This window comes from Phyllostomus discolor, chromosome 1, assembly GCF_004126475.2.
Source record: "Phyllostomus discolor isolate MPI-MPIP mPhyDis1 chromosome 1, mPhyDis1.pri.v3, whole genome shotgun sequence".
In the NCBI taxonomy this organism is placed as follows: domain Eukaryota; kingdom Metazoa; phylum Chordata; class Mammalia; order Chiroptera; family Phyllostomidae; genus Phyllostomus; species Phyllostomus discolor.
Window position 1 is genome coordinate 43,311,890 of NC_040903.2, and position 16,124 is coordinate 43,328,013.

At 35.1% G+C, this 16,124-nt stretch overlaps 2 long non-coding RNA genes across 6 annotated transcripts in view; both read left to right on the top strand.

The window, feature by feature from the left end:
- LOC114493058 overlaps positions 1 to 16,124 on the top strand; it is a 57,947-nt gene that overhangs the window by 3,146 nt on the left and 38,677 nt on the right. The gene's annotated exons all lie outside the window — the stretch shown is intronic.
- LOC118499663 lies at positions 1,321 to 13,897 on the top strand. Of its 3 annotated transcripts, none has more exons than XR_004902176.1 (3): positions 1,323 to 1,445; positions 4,453 to 4,659; positions 13,884 to 13,897. It is a non-coding gene; the product is annotated as an uncharacterized LOC118499663 (long non-coding RNA). The 3 variants fall into 3 exon arrangements; XR_004902174.1 differs by lacking the exon at positions 13,884 to 13,897 and adding an exon at positions 4,931 to 4,942; XR_004902173.1 differs by lacking the exon at positions 13,884 to 13,897 and having other exon boundaries at positions 1,321 to 1,445; positions 4,453 to 4,658.

Sequence of the window (16,124 nt, forward strand, 5' to 3'; positions counted from 1 at the left end):
TCCTTGTTCATGTTAAAGATGTCACTAAACATAAAACAACTAGCTTAGGGTTTCAATTACCTAAGACTTTGCCTCCATTTGTTTAATCATACTTGTGGCAGCTAAGTGCCCTTTGACATTCAATCTAAAATTATGAAACTGAGATGTTCACTCTTCTTTTCCTTTTTCAAGGGAGCTGATTCTTCGAATGAGGTAAGACACTTTCATTTTCTAGAAAACTTGATAATTAAACGTGGAAAACAATTTTAATTGTTCTTTATTTTAACAGAGACATCATCACTATAAACACAGATACGAGGTAAGTATTCCTCAGATAATGTGGTATAATGAAACACATCTTCTCTGTGCATTTGTTCTCTTAGAAGAATCGAAGCTTATCTGGGACACATGATTCTTGAGAGATGGGCTAAACTCTACATTGAGTTTATTTATCTATGATGTGCTGGTAAAGGACTCACAAGTTGAGTACTAGTTGCATTTAGATAGAGACTTATAAGGCTACACTAGAGAAGACAAGTGATTTCTCAAAATGTAAGTATCTTTGGTAATTACTTGCCTTGGCCTAAAAAATAATTGAAATTCTAGATCTCTAAAATATAATACATGCCTAAGGGATCACAGAGACTACTAAAAACACACAAGACATGGTAAGATTTCACTGTTTTGATTCTTGTGGAGGATGCTGAAGCCATCAGGTTAAGTTAAATTGATCTTGTTAAATCAGATAGAAAATTTCATTTATCTAGCATTTTTAAAGGAAACATATTCTTGATATCATATTATTTTCACATTCCAGATCAATATAATAAGGTCTCAAAAGTTCTTACTAATACATTAAATGAATGAATTTTACATGGCACCAAATTAAAAGATCAAATGGGATAAATGAAAGATATTGAAATGAACAGAAGCAAATATTTTAAAAAGTGGGAGTTTTAAGAGACAGCAAGGTCATTATAGGTCAAGAGTGAGAAACAGCAATTCCACCAAACCAGAATTTAACAAATTTCTTCTCCCTGGAAAATTCAAGGATAGGCAAAGTAGGAGCTCTGAGGTAATGTTTTAAAGAACATTTAAAATTGTATGAGTGGTTGTCTAGAATCAATGGATTCACCTGTATTATAAAAGAATAGAATTGTCAACCATCAGTATAACTGCACATGGATTCCTATTTATCTCTTCCTTTAACCATTTTTTTATAAAAAAGTGAAAACCTAACAAAAAATTTGAAGAAACAAACAGGTAGATGATCTATGAGGATCTACGTTTTAAAGTTCAGATTAAATTGAAATTACTGTGAAATATTTACACTGCCATTGTCTCAAGTCTCTGACATTGTTTTTTCAGGGAGGGTATAACCCATATCCATATCAACCATATGCACAGCAATATCCATACCCTTATCCATATGGAAGAAACTAGTAAGCATAGGATGGATTATAGAGGTAAGCTACAAACTAATGCCATTCAAAAATATTTCTATCTCATTTTTATTTATTATTAATTTTAAATCCTCACTGCAGAATATATTTTTATTGATTTTAGAGAGACTGGAAGGGAAAAAGAGAGAGATAAAGAAAGAGAGAGGGAAACTTTAATGTGTGACAGGAAAACATAGTATGGTTGCCTCTCATAAGTGCCCCAATCAGGCATCTAACCTGCAACCTAGGTGTGCCCCATGACAAGAGATAGAACCTGTAACCATTATGATGCAAAGGATGATGCTCTGCCAACTGAACCACCCAGCCAAGGATGTAATGACAATTTTTGTTCTCCAGAAATTTCAGTGGTGATAGTTATAACAAGAATAAATAAAATCAAGCCATCAAAACAAAAGCAGAACAGCTGAAGCAACATAAGCAGGTGTAGTTCCCCTAAAGTGCATTTATTCATCTAAAAGTTTCTAAAAGAAACACCTGTCTTTGGATGGTTAGAGGTGAGATTTTCAAATGGGAGCTCTGGTGTCTTTTTATCCTGGTTCAGCAACTACCAGTTTCATAACCTTAAACTATTCCTCATCTTTTCTAAACTGCTTTTTAATTATGGACAAACAGGCATTATAACAATACGTGACCACTTCATAAAATTGGGGAGACTGTTGACAGACATATTCCATCAATGCCTGTGAATAGAGTTGCATGTAATTGTGACTCCATGATGCTCTGCCACTAAATCTGTGGCTGGATATCTTTCTAAAATGTAATGTTTGAAGTAGCGGCACACACACCATCTGGGAACTTGTCAGAAATTTAGAATCAGCCAAGCCAGAGCTATTCCATCAGAATCTGTATTTTAATAAGGCCCCCAATTGAATCAGACCACAGGAGAGTTTGAGCCACTTCACCTTGGCACTGTGGTGAGCATTAAGGATAGGGACACTGCTCCAATAATGAAAAATTCAAGAAAGGTTAAATATCACTACAGAATAAAGCAGTTCTATAATTCAAAGTTGAAATACTTCTAACAAATTTCAATTAGTTTTGATTGCATATGAATAATATTTTTTAAAAAATCACATTATTGACGGCAAAGAATCAGAATTTACTCCCTAGGCATTAGGTAATAGGTGGATATAATTGATCAAGGAAGAATATATCAAGAATATAATTGGAGACACACAAATATGAATGAAATATGTATGCCGTGTTTAAGGAAAGGGGCAGGAGACCTGAAATAGGCTATGATGAAAGACTTAAAAGTAGTAGGAGAAAGGCTATGAAGAGGAATCATCAGATTTGATGATGGATTGAATGAAAGATGACACCAAGGAAGGAAGGGGAAGAAAAAGAAATGGAGCCCTGGCTGGTGTGGCCCAGTGGATTGAGCATTCACCTGCAAACAAAGTTCTCTGGTTTGATTCCCAGTCAGGGCACATGCCTGAGTTGTAAGCCAAGTGGTGCCCCCAACATGGGGCACACAAGCAACCACACATTGATGTTTCTCTCCCCTCTTTCTCTACCTTTCCCTCTCTTTAAAAATAAATAAATAAAATGTTTTTTAAAAAGAAATGGCTGTACGTTCTCAGAACTAGATTGGCACATAAAAGTGCTTAGCAAATACGCTCTCAGAATAGAACCAACATTGTCCCGTGGTCTCTCTCTGTCGAGGTGGTGGGGGTTCTTTTGTTCTGTTTTGTTTTTTAGAAAATTTTGTTTTGTGCCTCTGTGGCTAGGTGCAAATTAGGGAACATTAAAAGTGTGTTCATTTTGAAATTGAATAGCATTCAAATTCAAAAGCCAAGTGGCCTAATATGCAGAATTGAACCTCATGTAAGAAGTGACAAGTGAAAAAAAAATGATACAAATTAATTTAAGGAATTCTTCATTTTTTGTTCAATGTTTCTTAAGACTCTGAAATAGGTACAAGGAAAAGTCATGCTTGGCATATAATTTTGATGAGATTTAAAGACATGGAAATAAGGAGTGCTTTAAGTGACTGGGAAGAAACAATTGGAAATGAATGCAGTTACTTGTGATATTATGATAGGAAATATACATCCACCTGAAATATGTATTCATTCAGTCAAGAGATACTTGTGGACCTCATTGTGAGCAAGCAGTGAGATAGCTCTGGGATATAAATACCATTAAGCCTGAGTCTCTGCAGAAGACAATTTATTACCTAGTTATAAAGATGGATATCAAAGCTGGCCATCAGGAGTCAGAATATAATGTGACAAAGCAGTGATGTGATTGCATGTGTTCTTGAGGCCTATTACACAGGCAGGAGTCTGGCAAATGGGTGACAGGGAGTACTGACAGAACATCAAGAAGTTCATTGGGAAAATATCAGTTATTTAAGATGAAAATCACTTGATCTGAGAAAGAAGTAGTAGCATAGCAGTACCAGCAATTTATTCTAAAGCAGAGTATGATTGCGTAACTATTTTAGATAATGTTAGTAAAGCTTTTCCATGTGAATGATTTTAAACAAGGCATGATTTGGGTCAAGGATCCTCTGTCATGTCAAGGAAATACCTATACAAACAGAGACAAGACTTTATTCAGAAAGAAGACCATGGCCATGGGGAGAGTGCTCAAATCTCAGAAATCTTAAAGCATCTCAAAATCCAACTCAAAAAGCCTTTTTAAAAAGGGTACACAGAAGTATACAAAGATTAGCACTAGCTTTACAGGAAAGGTGGGCAAACATAAATGACCAGTAAAAAATCATGTACATTGTGGTCAACCAATTCTGAGGATAAGCTGATAAAAAGGGCATGTTCCATTTTTCAGTTCTTTATCAAGCTATGGAACAAGCAGAATTGATAGGGCCCAGAAGAGCCTATCATTTGGTGGTGACCAAATTAAGGGTATCAAAAATGCAATTGTGAACACTTGGTCAGACACAAAGGATCTAGTCTGGAAATAATTAAAAAACAAGAAGGCATAATGGTATTAACAATGACTTAATCTGTAGTTTAATGAAAGGAATGTTTCTCTTTCTCCACAGTCCTGGTCAGAAGTCTTCTTTGCTCTCTACTCATGACCATTCTTCTTACTCAAGAATGATTTCCCCTTCTAGCAACATATTATCAGTCCACGTACAATAAATGTATCCAAAGTAACTTTGAAAGCATCTTTCATAAAACAATTCCAAAAGTAGAGCACTATTTGTATTCTCTCATGTATTAGATTGGGACTTAAAAAATGTAACCCCGTCAATAAGGTTTCTGTGTACAAATTCAAGCTGTGAAGAAAAAAAAGGTCAATCAAATCATGTTAGATGAAAAACACACCCCGAGATCAATGATCAATAGTTCTAACAGTAGTAATGATATTCTCTTCACTATTTGATTGTTTCTATTTTGTTCTCTATATTGAAATATCATAAAATTAAAGAAAAAAATCTTTCCTGGAACAATAAATCAATCTATGAAGCATATACTGGATATACATTGTTTTAATTTCCTAACACTGGTGAAACAAAGTGCAAAAACTTGTGGCAAAGAAAGAAAAGCAGAGAAACAACAGCATTTTGTGATAGGTCTAGGGTACAATTCAACTTTGCTTTTGCTTTTTCTCTGGCATTATTGTCAATCCTTGACAATTCTTGGTTTGTAAGTGCATCACTGCAATCTCTGTTTCTGTAGTTGCAAAGCTGCCTTCTCCCTCTGTGCCTCTTCTTATAAAAACAGCAGTCATATTTAATTGAGGACACACAACTCACTCCTGGATAACCAGGTCTTAACTAATTACATCTGCAATTGCCCATATTTCAAAGTGACATCACATTCTGAGGTATGGAGAGGTAGGACTGAAACTTATCTTCAGGTAAGGACACAAGTGAATGCATGGTACTTGTGTTTCTGTTGATTCTCATTAACATTGATATATTCTATTGATTATGCTATTACAGTTGTCCCAATTTTTCCTTCTTTGGACCCCTCCTCAGGTACCACCTTTTCTCTTCAGCAACCCTCCACTTAGTTCATGTCTATGTATCACTCATATAAGTCCTTTGGCTTCTCCATTTCCTCTACTGTTCTTAACAAACTCCTGTTTATTCTGTACCTACCAATTTGTACTTCTTACTCTCTGCACCTTCTCCCCCATTCTCCTCCTTCCCCCTCCCAAATAATGATCCTCCAAATGATCTCTATATCTATGATTATTTCCATTGTGATTTTTTGCTTAGTGTGCTTTTATAGTGGTAAATGGTAAATTAATTGTCATTTTAATGCTTGTAGTTTAATATCCTTCTTTTTCTGAAATAATCATTTTTAACATTTCATATAATAATGACTTGCTGATGGTGAACTCCTTTATATTACCCTGTTGGAAAGCACTTTATCTGCCCTTCCATTCTAAATGATAGCTTTGCTGGATAGAGTAATCTAGGTTGTAGGTCCCAGCTTTTCTTCACTTTGAATACTTCTTGCCAATCCCTTATAGCCTGCAAAGTTGCTTTTGAGAAATCAGCTAAAAGTCTCTTGGGAATGCCTTTGTAGGTAACCATCTGCTTCTCTGTTGCTGCTTTTAAGATTCTTTATCTTTCACCTGTGGCATTTTAATTACAATGTGTCTTGTTGTGGTCTTCTTGGTGTCTATTTTTTTGGGACTCTCTGTGATTCCTAGACTTGTATGTCTATATCCTTCACCAAGTTAGGGAAGTTTTCTTTGAATATTTTTTTCAAATAAGTTTTCAATTTATTGTTTTTCTGTTCTCTTCCTAGGATCCCTATGAATTGAGTGCTGATACATTTGAAGTTGTTCTAGAGGCTCTTTACCCTATCCTCATTTATTTTGTATTCTTCTTTCCTTCTTACTGTTCTGATTGAATGTTTCTCTCTTCCTTACATTCCAAAATATTGATTTGATTCTCTGCTCCATCAACTCCACTGTTGATCCACTGTAATTTTTTCTCAATTTTACTTACTGTAAACTTCATTTATGCCTTGGTTTTTTTATGTTGTTAAATTAACCAATGTGTTACTTGAGTATCTTAATAACAAGTGTTTTGAACTCTGCATCTGATAGAATGCTTAATTCCATTTTGTTTATTTTTCTTCTCAAGTTTGTTTTTGTTCTTTCATTTGGACTACATTCCTTTGTCTCTTCAATTTGACAACCTCCCTGTGTGTTTCTATGTATTAGGCATAGCTGACTTATTTCTTGTCTTAGTATCATGGGCTATTGCAGAAAATGCACACATAAGTTGGATGGGACAGAGCCTTAGGTAATGGCCAGGGCTGGGCAACCCATGTGAACCAGGTTGATGGAATATCAGATATGGTGTCACTGTTCTGTGGCTCTGTGTAGGAGAGGGCTAGAAAAAGGGACAATTGCTTCTGCCTGAGCTCTGGAGTTTTGTCCAGGAGGAAGCCACCCCACTGCCTTTGCTCTTCGGCCAGACACTTCATTTCCTCCCCATATGTCACTGGTGCCCTTATAGCTGTTGTCCAGTGCTAGAGACCAGAGGGAATGAGTCTTCATACACCTTAAGTCTGTTTGGGACCCTTTAAGAAGAGATGCCTAAGAATCCCAAAGTTTCTTCCAATACCACAACCTCCATTGGTTTTTAAAGCCAGAAGTTATGGGACCTTATCTTCCTGGTGCTGCAACCCTGGGCTGGGTTGTCTGGTGTGATGCTAGGACCCCTTGCCCCTAAGGTATCCCTCCTGGTATTTATCAACCACACATGGGTTTTGGACCACCTATTCCTCATCTTTATCTCTCTGCCCCTCCTACATATCTGGATGGATGTGATTTTTTTTAATTCCTTGGTTGTCAGGGTTCCCATACAGCACAATTTCTATTTGGAGTAAGAGTTGTTTTGTCATTTAGTTGTAAATTTCTCTAAGGCTGGGTAAGGAGGCAAGATAGGAAGCCAGCCATGTTTTTCTACGCCTTTATGTTGTTATAATCTGAGTTTTGTGATTATCTGGATAATCATTAAGGACTGAAGCAGGTCATGACATCACTAGATAACTACTCAAAAGATAATGTAATAATCTAGGCAGTCACCTTTTAATTGACAAGTATTCTGTACCTTAGCAAAAATAAAAATAAAGTACCTAGGAATAAAGCTAACCAAGCAGATAAAAGACCTGTACTCAGAAAACTAAAGAAGGAAATTAAGAAAGACAAAAATAAATGGAAGCATATACCATGTTCATGGACTGGAAGAATTAACTTCATCAAAATGTCCATACTACCCCAAAGCAATTTATAGCTTAAACACAATCCTTATTAAAATACCAATGACATATTTCACAGATATAAAACAAACATTTCAAAAAAAACTTTATTGAACAGTAAGTGACCCTGAATAGCCACAGCAATTTTGAGAAAGAAGAACAAAGTAGGAGAGATCACAATACCTGACATCACACTGTATTAGTAGGCCACGGCAATCAAAACATTCTGGTATTGGCATAAGAAAAGACACATGGACAAATGGAATAGAATAGAAATCCCACAGATTAACCCAAGTCTCTATGGTCAATTAATATTTGACCAAAGGGGCAGAAGCATTAAATGAAGTAAAAATAGCCTCTCCGACAAATGATGTTGGGAGAGCTGAACAGCTACATGCAAAATAATGAAACTTGATTACCAACTTACACCATACACAAAAATAAACTCAAGATGGATAAAGGACTTAAATATAAGTAATGACACCAAAAAAGTACTAGAGGAGAGCATAGGCAAGAAAATCTCAGATATTCCACACAGCAATATTTCTACCAATATGTTCCTTAGAGCAATGGGCATAAAGGAAAGAATAAACAAATGGGACTTCATCAAATTAAAAAGCTTCTGTACAGCTAAAGAAAACTGAAACATCAGCAAAATGAAAAGAACCAGCCATATGGGAAAATATATTTGCCAATGTTCCCTTGGACAAGGGTTTGATCTCCCACTCAAGGAAGACAAACAATCCAATTAAAAATTAGGCAAAAGACTTGAACAGACACTTCTCCAAGGAAGACATACAAAGGGCCCATAGACATATGAGAGGATGCTCAGCATCACTAGCCATCAGAGAGATGCAAATTAAAACCAGAAGGATTTACCATTTCACATGGGTCTGAGTGGCCATCATAACCAAATCAATAAACAATAAATGCTGGCAAGGTTGTGGAGAAAAGGGAACCCTAGTACATTCTTGGTTTGAATGCAGACTGGTGCAGCCACTGTGGAAAACAGTATGGAATTTCCTCACAAAACTAAAAATGGAACTGCTTTTTGACTTAGCAATTCCGCTGCTGGGATTATACTCTAAGAATCCTGAAACACCAATTCAAAAGAACCTATGTACCCCAATGTTCATAGTAGCACAATTTACAATAGCCAAGTGTTGGAAGCAACCCAAAGGCCCATCAGTAAATTTGTGGATCAAAAAACTACCCCATTACACAATGGAATACTATGCAACAGAAAGAAGCAGGAACTATTTCCCTTTGCAACAGCATGGATGTAACTGGAGAGCATTATGCTAAATGGAATAAGCCAGGCGGTGAAAGGCAAATACCATATGATCTCATCTATAAGAGAAGTCTAATCAACAAAACAAACAAGTGAACAAAATATAACCAGATACATTGAAATAAAGAACAAACTGACAGTAACCAGAGGGTTGTGGAGGAGGATAACTGGGGAAGGGAAGGGAATGGTCATCAAGGGACATGTATGAAGGACCCATTGACAAAGCCAAAGGGGGTAGGATTGAGGGTGGTGGTGGTATGGGTGGGGTGGGGGAAATGGTGGTGGGAAAATGGAGACAACTGTACTTGAACAACAATAAAATGATTTAAAAAAATAAAATTACTTAAAATATTATACTTCTAAGTAAAATGGATAAAAAAGAAAAAATTAAAACAAAAAAGGTAGTTTAAAACCATGGCACTAATCTTATAAAATTGCATTAGCACTTTCTTACGTGTTTCTATTTAAATGATTTCTTTTTCCTTTTAAAGGACATGGAAATGAGTTACGGAGTTAAAAGTGCATTTTCCTTTTTTAACTAAAAAAATGGAAGGACATGTTCTTGCCCACCAGTCTTCTAAAATGATCACGTCTTTGTGAAGTGTGAGATTGTAGATATATAAAGTGCCACTTTGTGTTTATTGTGTGTTCTTATTTCTGTCAGGCATGATCTGCACACTTCCTATAAAGCTGAGTTAAGAAGAATGAGCAATATTGCCTCTACTTCAAACTAAATATGTTCCAAACTAAACCAGAGGTCTAGTTTCAGTTGAAAATTATTTTTTAAACTTCTTATTTAAATAACAGTAGTTACCTAAAGCTTCAATTTCCCAATGTCTTATAGTCTCTTGATAGTCACAATGAATTCTCTCCAAAGGGCCACATAACTCTTACTTTCAGACTCTTGAATAGTGCTCAAAAGTATTGTTTAGATGAAAAGGAAATGTACGAAGAAAAAAAGAAAGATGGGAGAAAGGACAAATAAATAGGAAAATAGGATGTTAAACATCCCGCAATCCATTTCAGTAGTGCTGGGTATATTTTTCTTTACAAATTATCCCAACAAATACAAAGAGTATAACAGAAATTATGCACATTCAGGAAAGAGCCTATGCAGTACAATATTTAGAACTCTCTCACTTAAATGATCGATTTGAGTTCTTTATCTGCCTCTTTCAAATATACTTTCTTCTCTATATTAGCCAGAAAGCAGCTAAGGGAGACACTTTCCAGTGGTACTCTGTTAGTATGCTCTAGAAATATTCTTTAAACAAATGATACAAAATCAAGCTTTAAGTTTTATTTTGACCTCAAACCCACAGACAAATAACACGTTATTGAGTCCAGGAAACTTAACCAAAAGAAAACTAACAATAATTATCTGGTTTGACTAAATTATCCAACCACAAGAAATAACATTAAGTCAACTTGTGGAGAAAGTCAGTGAAAAGAGTTATTTTTCTGGGACATGTAAACATGTTACCATATAGCCTTACTTAAAGGACATGAGTCCTCCACATCCAGCTTAAGTTCTGTGTAGTAGGGATGAACTCGTTAATTGAGGCCTACAGAGTTTGACTGGAAGCCACATTTTAAGGACAAATTTATCAGATGAAACCTAGTGAGGCATTTAATTTTGGAGGGAGTTGAATCTATTTTATTATTGTAAAGAACTGAGAGAAAATGAAATAGCAAAATAGAAATATGAATTTTAATAAAACACAGGCAAAATTCGCAATAAGGCCCTAATTTTATTTTGACATTTATCTCCATGTAAGAGCAAACAGGGTGAGTTGATAATATTGTGGGTGCTCCTTTTCATACTAGAATGTGCATTTGAACCTGGTGTTTTAAAAATATAACTGATGGTAGTCTACAGAAACACATATCTCATTTAAATTTTTTTTCTGTGCTTGCTTCATTCTATAATAATGTTTTCCTTTTTGCCCTAGTTTGTGCAAAATATTGAGACCATAAGACCATCACCTCCCAATTGGACACTTTTGTAGCTAAATATAAAGCATTAAGTTTTCTATAGTCTTAAATGAAAACCTGGATCTCCTCTTCTCAAAGCACACTTTGTTTCCTTTCTTCCCTATCCAATCTATTTTCTGAATGGCAATAATGGTAAGAAAAATAACAATTATAATTTTACATCCTAAAATTTATTTTCCAACTTTAATATGCAGTGTGTTTATGTGCATTTTCATAACTTCTTCCTAAAACTGTTACTATAGCATCTTGCAAATGAGGGAATTTCATCAAAATAGATCATGTAATATGCCCCTGAAAGTATCTATTTTAATTCAGTTCTCTTCGTTCTTTTTTCTTCTTGGAAATTCTACTTATAATTCTCTTTATTTGGTTATTTCTGCCAGGTATTTTCACAGACTTCCCTTCTTTCTCCAATATATGATATCAATATTCTTTAAGGTCCTTTCTTCAGCCTACTACATATCTGATTACATTTTCCCTATAACATCTTACCCACATTTTATTCACCTTCTATATCTTCTATATCTATGACTCACAAACACATTCAACTATCTCCTAGACACCTCTAAATATTTGTTTGTCACTTGAAATCATATAGAAGTAACATGAGGGCAGTGTCTGTGTATTTTTTTCTTTGTACTATCTTTTCATTTTTCATTTTTTTCTTGAATTTGTTGCGGTGACAATGGCTAATAAAATCATATAAATTTCAGGTGTGCAATTCTATAATACATCACCTGTACATTGTATAGTGTGTTCACCACCCAAAATAAAGTCTCCTTCCATCACCATCTATCCACCTTTTACCCTCACATACTTCTCCTCACTCCCACTTTCTTCCCGGTAATCATCATACTTTTGTCTATGTCAATGAGGGTTTTGTTTGTTTCTTTTGCTTAGCACATAATCTAACCCCTGAACACCTTTCCCCTCGAACAGCTGTCAGTCTATTGTTTGTATCTATGAGTCTGTTAGGACATACAGATGACCAATAGATATATGAAAAGATGTTCAATGTCACTAATCATTAGAGAAATGCAAATTAAAACCACAGTGAGATATCACCTCATACTTGTCAGGATGGCTACCATCAACAAACAACTTGGTGAGGATGTGGAGAAAAGGAACCATCAGCACGGTATTTGGGAATGCAGATTTGGTGCAGCCACTGTGGAAAACAGCCTGGAGTTGCCTCAGAAAATTATAAATGGAAGTGCCTTGTGATCCAGCAATCCCACCTCTAGAAATGTATCCCAAAAAGTCCTGAAAACCTGATTTGAAAGAATATATGCACCTCTATGTCCATTACAGCATTATTTACAATAGCCAAGATTTGGAAGCAGCCAAAGGCCCATTGCCATTTTTAAATGACTGGATTAAAAAAAAGCTGAGGGAAGTTTACACAATAGAATACTACTCAGCTATAAAAAAAAAGATGAAAATCTTACCTTTTGGGACATCATTAATGAACCTGGAGAGTATCATGATAAGTGAAATGTTAATCAAAGGGAAACAAATATATAATTTTGTTTATATGTAGAATCTATGAACAGAATAAATTAACAAACATAATAGTGTCCATTTTTTTTCACTTGAATCCTTAGAACTCAAAACCATATATTCCAACTATATTAGTTGCACTCAAAGATTGTTTCTAGTGTATCACCTCTCATTTCTTTATCACAGTAGAATGAAGCAGTGATATAATATACACCTAAACTGTTTAGGACTTAAGAAGTATACATTAAGAATCTGGCAAGGACTCCTGGCTGGCATAGCTCAGTGGATTGAGCGTGGGCTGCAAACCAAAATGTCGCAGGTTCAATTCCCAGTCAGGGTACATGCCTGGGTTGCAGGCCATGACCCCCAGCAACTGCACATTGATGTTTCTCTCTCTCTCCTTCTCCCTCCCTTCCCTCTCTAAAAATAAATAAATAAAATCTTATAAAAAAAAGAATCTGGCAAGGACTCAACATCTTTGGGTTTGTCAATGTTAAGAATTGATCTAAAAGGTCATCTTGTAAATGGAAGAGATGAAAAAAAACATAAAAGAAAGCCCTGGTGGGTGTAGCTTGGTGGATTGGGCACGAGCCTGTGAATCTAAGTGTCACTGGTTTAATTCCCAGCCAGGGCACATGCAAGCCAGGTCCCCAACTGGGGGTGTGTGAGGGGCAACCACACATTGATGTTTCTCTCCCTTTCTTTCTCCTTCCCTTCCCCTCTCTCTGAAAAATAAATACATTCTTAAAAAAAAACATAAAACAGGTAAACACCTTATAGATGTTGGCTATGGATTGTAATCTTACCCCACCATATTTAGGGGATATCAACATCTCTTTGTAGAGCTGTGTTGTAAATAAAACACCTTGATATTTTCAAGGGTATAACATTTAGTCTTGGAGGAAAATTAATAATTCTTCTTTTTTATAAAGGTAGCAATACAAGTTTTGGTCTATTAGTTTTCTAAAGTCATTAACTGATCATGGAATATGAGTATAGATAAAGAATGCCATTCCTAGGCTTAGAAGTGTCAGTTCTTATTTCTGAAGGTCAAACATAATAAACACATGTCCTATCTTGCTGAAATATTTTCAATATATCCTGTTGAATATGTAACACTATAATTGTTTGTGTTCTAGTTTAAAATATAAAGTGTGTTAAATTTCACTGTTGTAATAAATCTGTATTTATATTAAAGAAGCATTTTCTGAATACTAACTCCAAATTCCTTATATTAACTTTATCATATATTGCTTTTTATCTACTCAATAGTGCAACTGGAACACCTGTAATAGGGCTTAAATCTGTCATTTGAAAGAATAGGGAAATAAAAACAATAAATGAATGGAGGAGGGAAGAAAAGGAAGGAAGCAAGAAAGGGAAGGAAGGAAAGAAGGAAGAAGGAAGGGAAAGAGGGAGGTAAACTTGAGGGGAAGGGAATGTAATCAAATGTGTTAGAATAAACCTTGAAGCCCTGGCTGGCGTAGCTCAGTGGATTGAGCTGCGAACCAAAGCATCGCAGGTTCAATTCCAAGTCAGGGCACATGCCTGGGTTGCAGAACACGGCCCCCAGCAACCACACACTGATGTTTCTCTCTCTCTCTCTTTCTCCCCCACTTCCCTCTCTAAAAATAAATAAATAAAATCTTAAAAAAAAGAATAAAACTTGAGTATGACTTTCTATATCTTAAAAGTTACACTTACTCCAATAATTATTTAGAGGGAAACTACATTGCTACAATATTTATAAATCAAATACCAAAATTATTTATTTGAATTACCCAGTTGCCTCAATCAAATATTTTTATTCCTTGTCTTTTGATCCAAAAAAGAGTCAATTTGCAATGTAGAGGATGTGTTGCTAGTTAATTGTTGTGAGCACCTAGAAGCATTATATTTATTGCCTGAAAATATAATATATATTTTGCTAAAATTAATTATACTTTAACCTTGAAGTAAATTCAGAATTTGTACATATGTTATCTCTTTGGTAGAATAAAGGGGTTTTATTTTGCAAAATTATTTATTGCTTTAAAGATTGACATAAATATTCCTAAGTCATTTTACCTCTATATCTCTGTTTAAATTTTTATATTTCTCTTTCATAATTAAATGTTTATTCATTTTGCATAATTAATAGCACACACCAACTATTCATCCCTGTTTATTCAGTCTTATAATTAATTAATTAAAACATGTAGGTTTCAAGTATACCATTATGTGATGCACTATCTATATATCTATAGATGGCATTGTGTTTACAACCCAGTTAAATCTCCTTCCACCACCATATATATGACCCTCTTTTGAGATTCACTTTTCAAAATAACATCTCATGACCCTTTCAGCACCATTGTATCCACCAGGCCATAAAATCGAAATGACAAGGCCTCTTGTACAATAACCCCCTAAACCATCAAGATGGTCATCAGTTATTCTATATCTTACTGAATATATATATATAATGGGTATTATATATATATTCTTATATGTATATTTCTAACACCCATACAACAATTTTTTTGCCTTAAATATATAGCCATTTAGCATTAGGTGTTTTGCTTTCTCTCAGTGTTAAGCACAAAATGAAACAGTTTGTTTTTCATTCTGGAGGTTTGTCAATGTATTCAGACCATTGGATCTGCAAAAATTTAATAAAGATGTTGGCCCCTGTGTCTTCATATAATGTATCTCTTAGCTTCTGTCATTGTGTCACTTCCCAAGTTTCCAAGGGTACTTGATACTGATTGTGTCTCAAATTCTACAGGAATAAAGACATCAAGTTAATGAATGCACGTGAACAGCAGGACAATAAGACAATCGTGTTTTCTGCAAACTAACATGGATTGCCAGATTAGAACAGACAAGTTTTTAAAACTGTCCCATAAAGGAGAAGCCACTATTTTATAAGGTAGCAGTAAACCTTTTCTTTTATTATTTTCTTGTATTTCTTTAGTTTTAAAAACAGACTGGAGAAAGCTGTATTTATCATGTTACTATCTATAATGCAAGTATTACAAATTCATTTAACAGTATATTTGAAATACCAACTGTAATAGATAGTACCACTTCATTAAATTTGCCATAATTTATTGCTATTCTCTAGGAAGCTATTGCAAAATCCAAGTGAAGAAAAGGATAATGATATAATTCACTATCTTTGCATCTTTTGACAGTCACTGAAATTCCTTCAGATATATGACATTAGCATTTAATTATAGCAGGAGACATACCATTGGTTTTTACTCAGCATATTTGACCTCTTTGCTCCATACATCAGGGAAAGAATATGTGAATTAGACCAGTTTCCTCTGAAGGCCCTACATATCTTTCCTGGCCTCTTCCTTGTTTCTCCTTGTTGGCAGCATTCCCATATTTGTGGCTGCATCCTGTAATGCACAACTCCAATGCCTGTGTCTGTCTTTATACAGGACAATCCTTTGTCTGTGTATATCTGCCTCCAACTTTTTCTTTTCTTGTAAAGAGAACAGTCATAGGATTTAGGGCCCACTGTAATCCAGTATGACCTCCTCTAAACAATTATATCTACAAACAACTTGTTTTCAGATAAGATCACATATACAGGTACCATGGGTTAGGACTTAAACAGGCCTTTTGAGGAAATAAAATTCCACCCACTATATTCATTTATACAGAAAATTCAATATTTTTGCGATACATTAGGCTGACTTTCAGTTT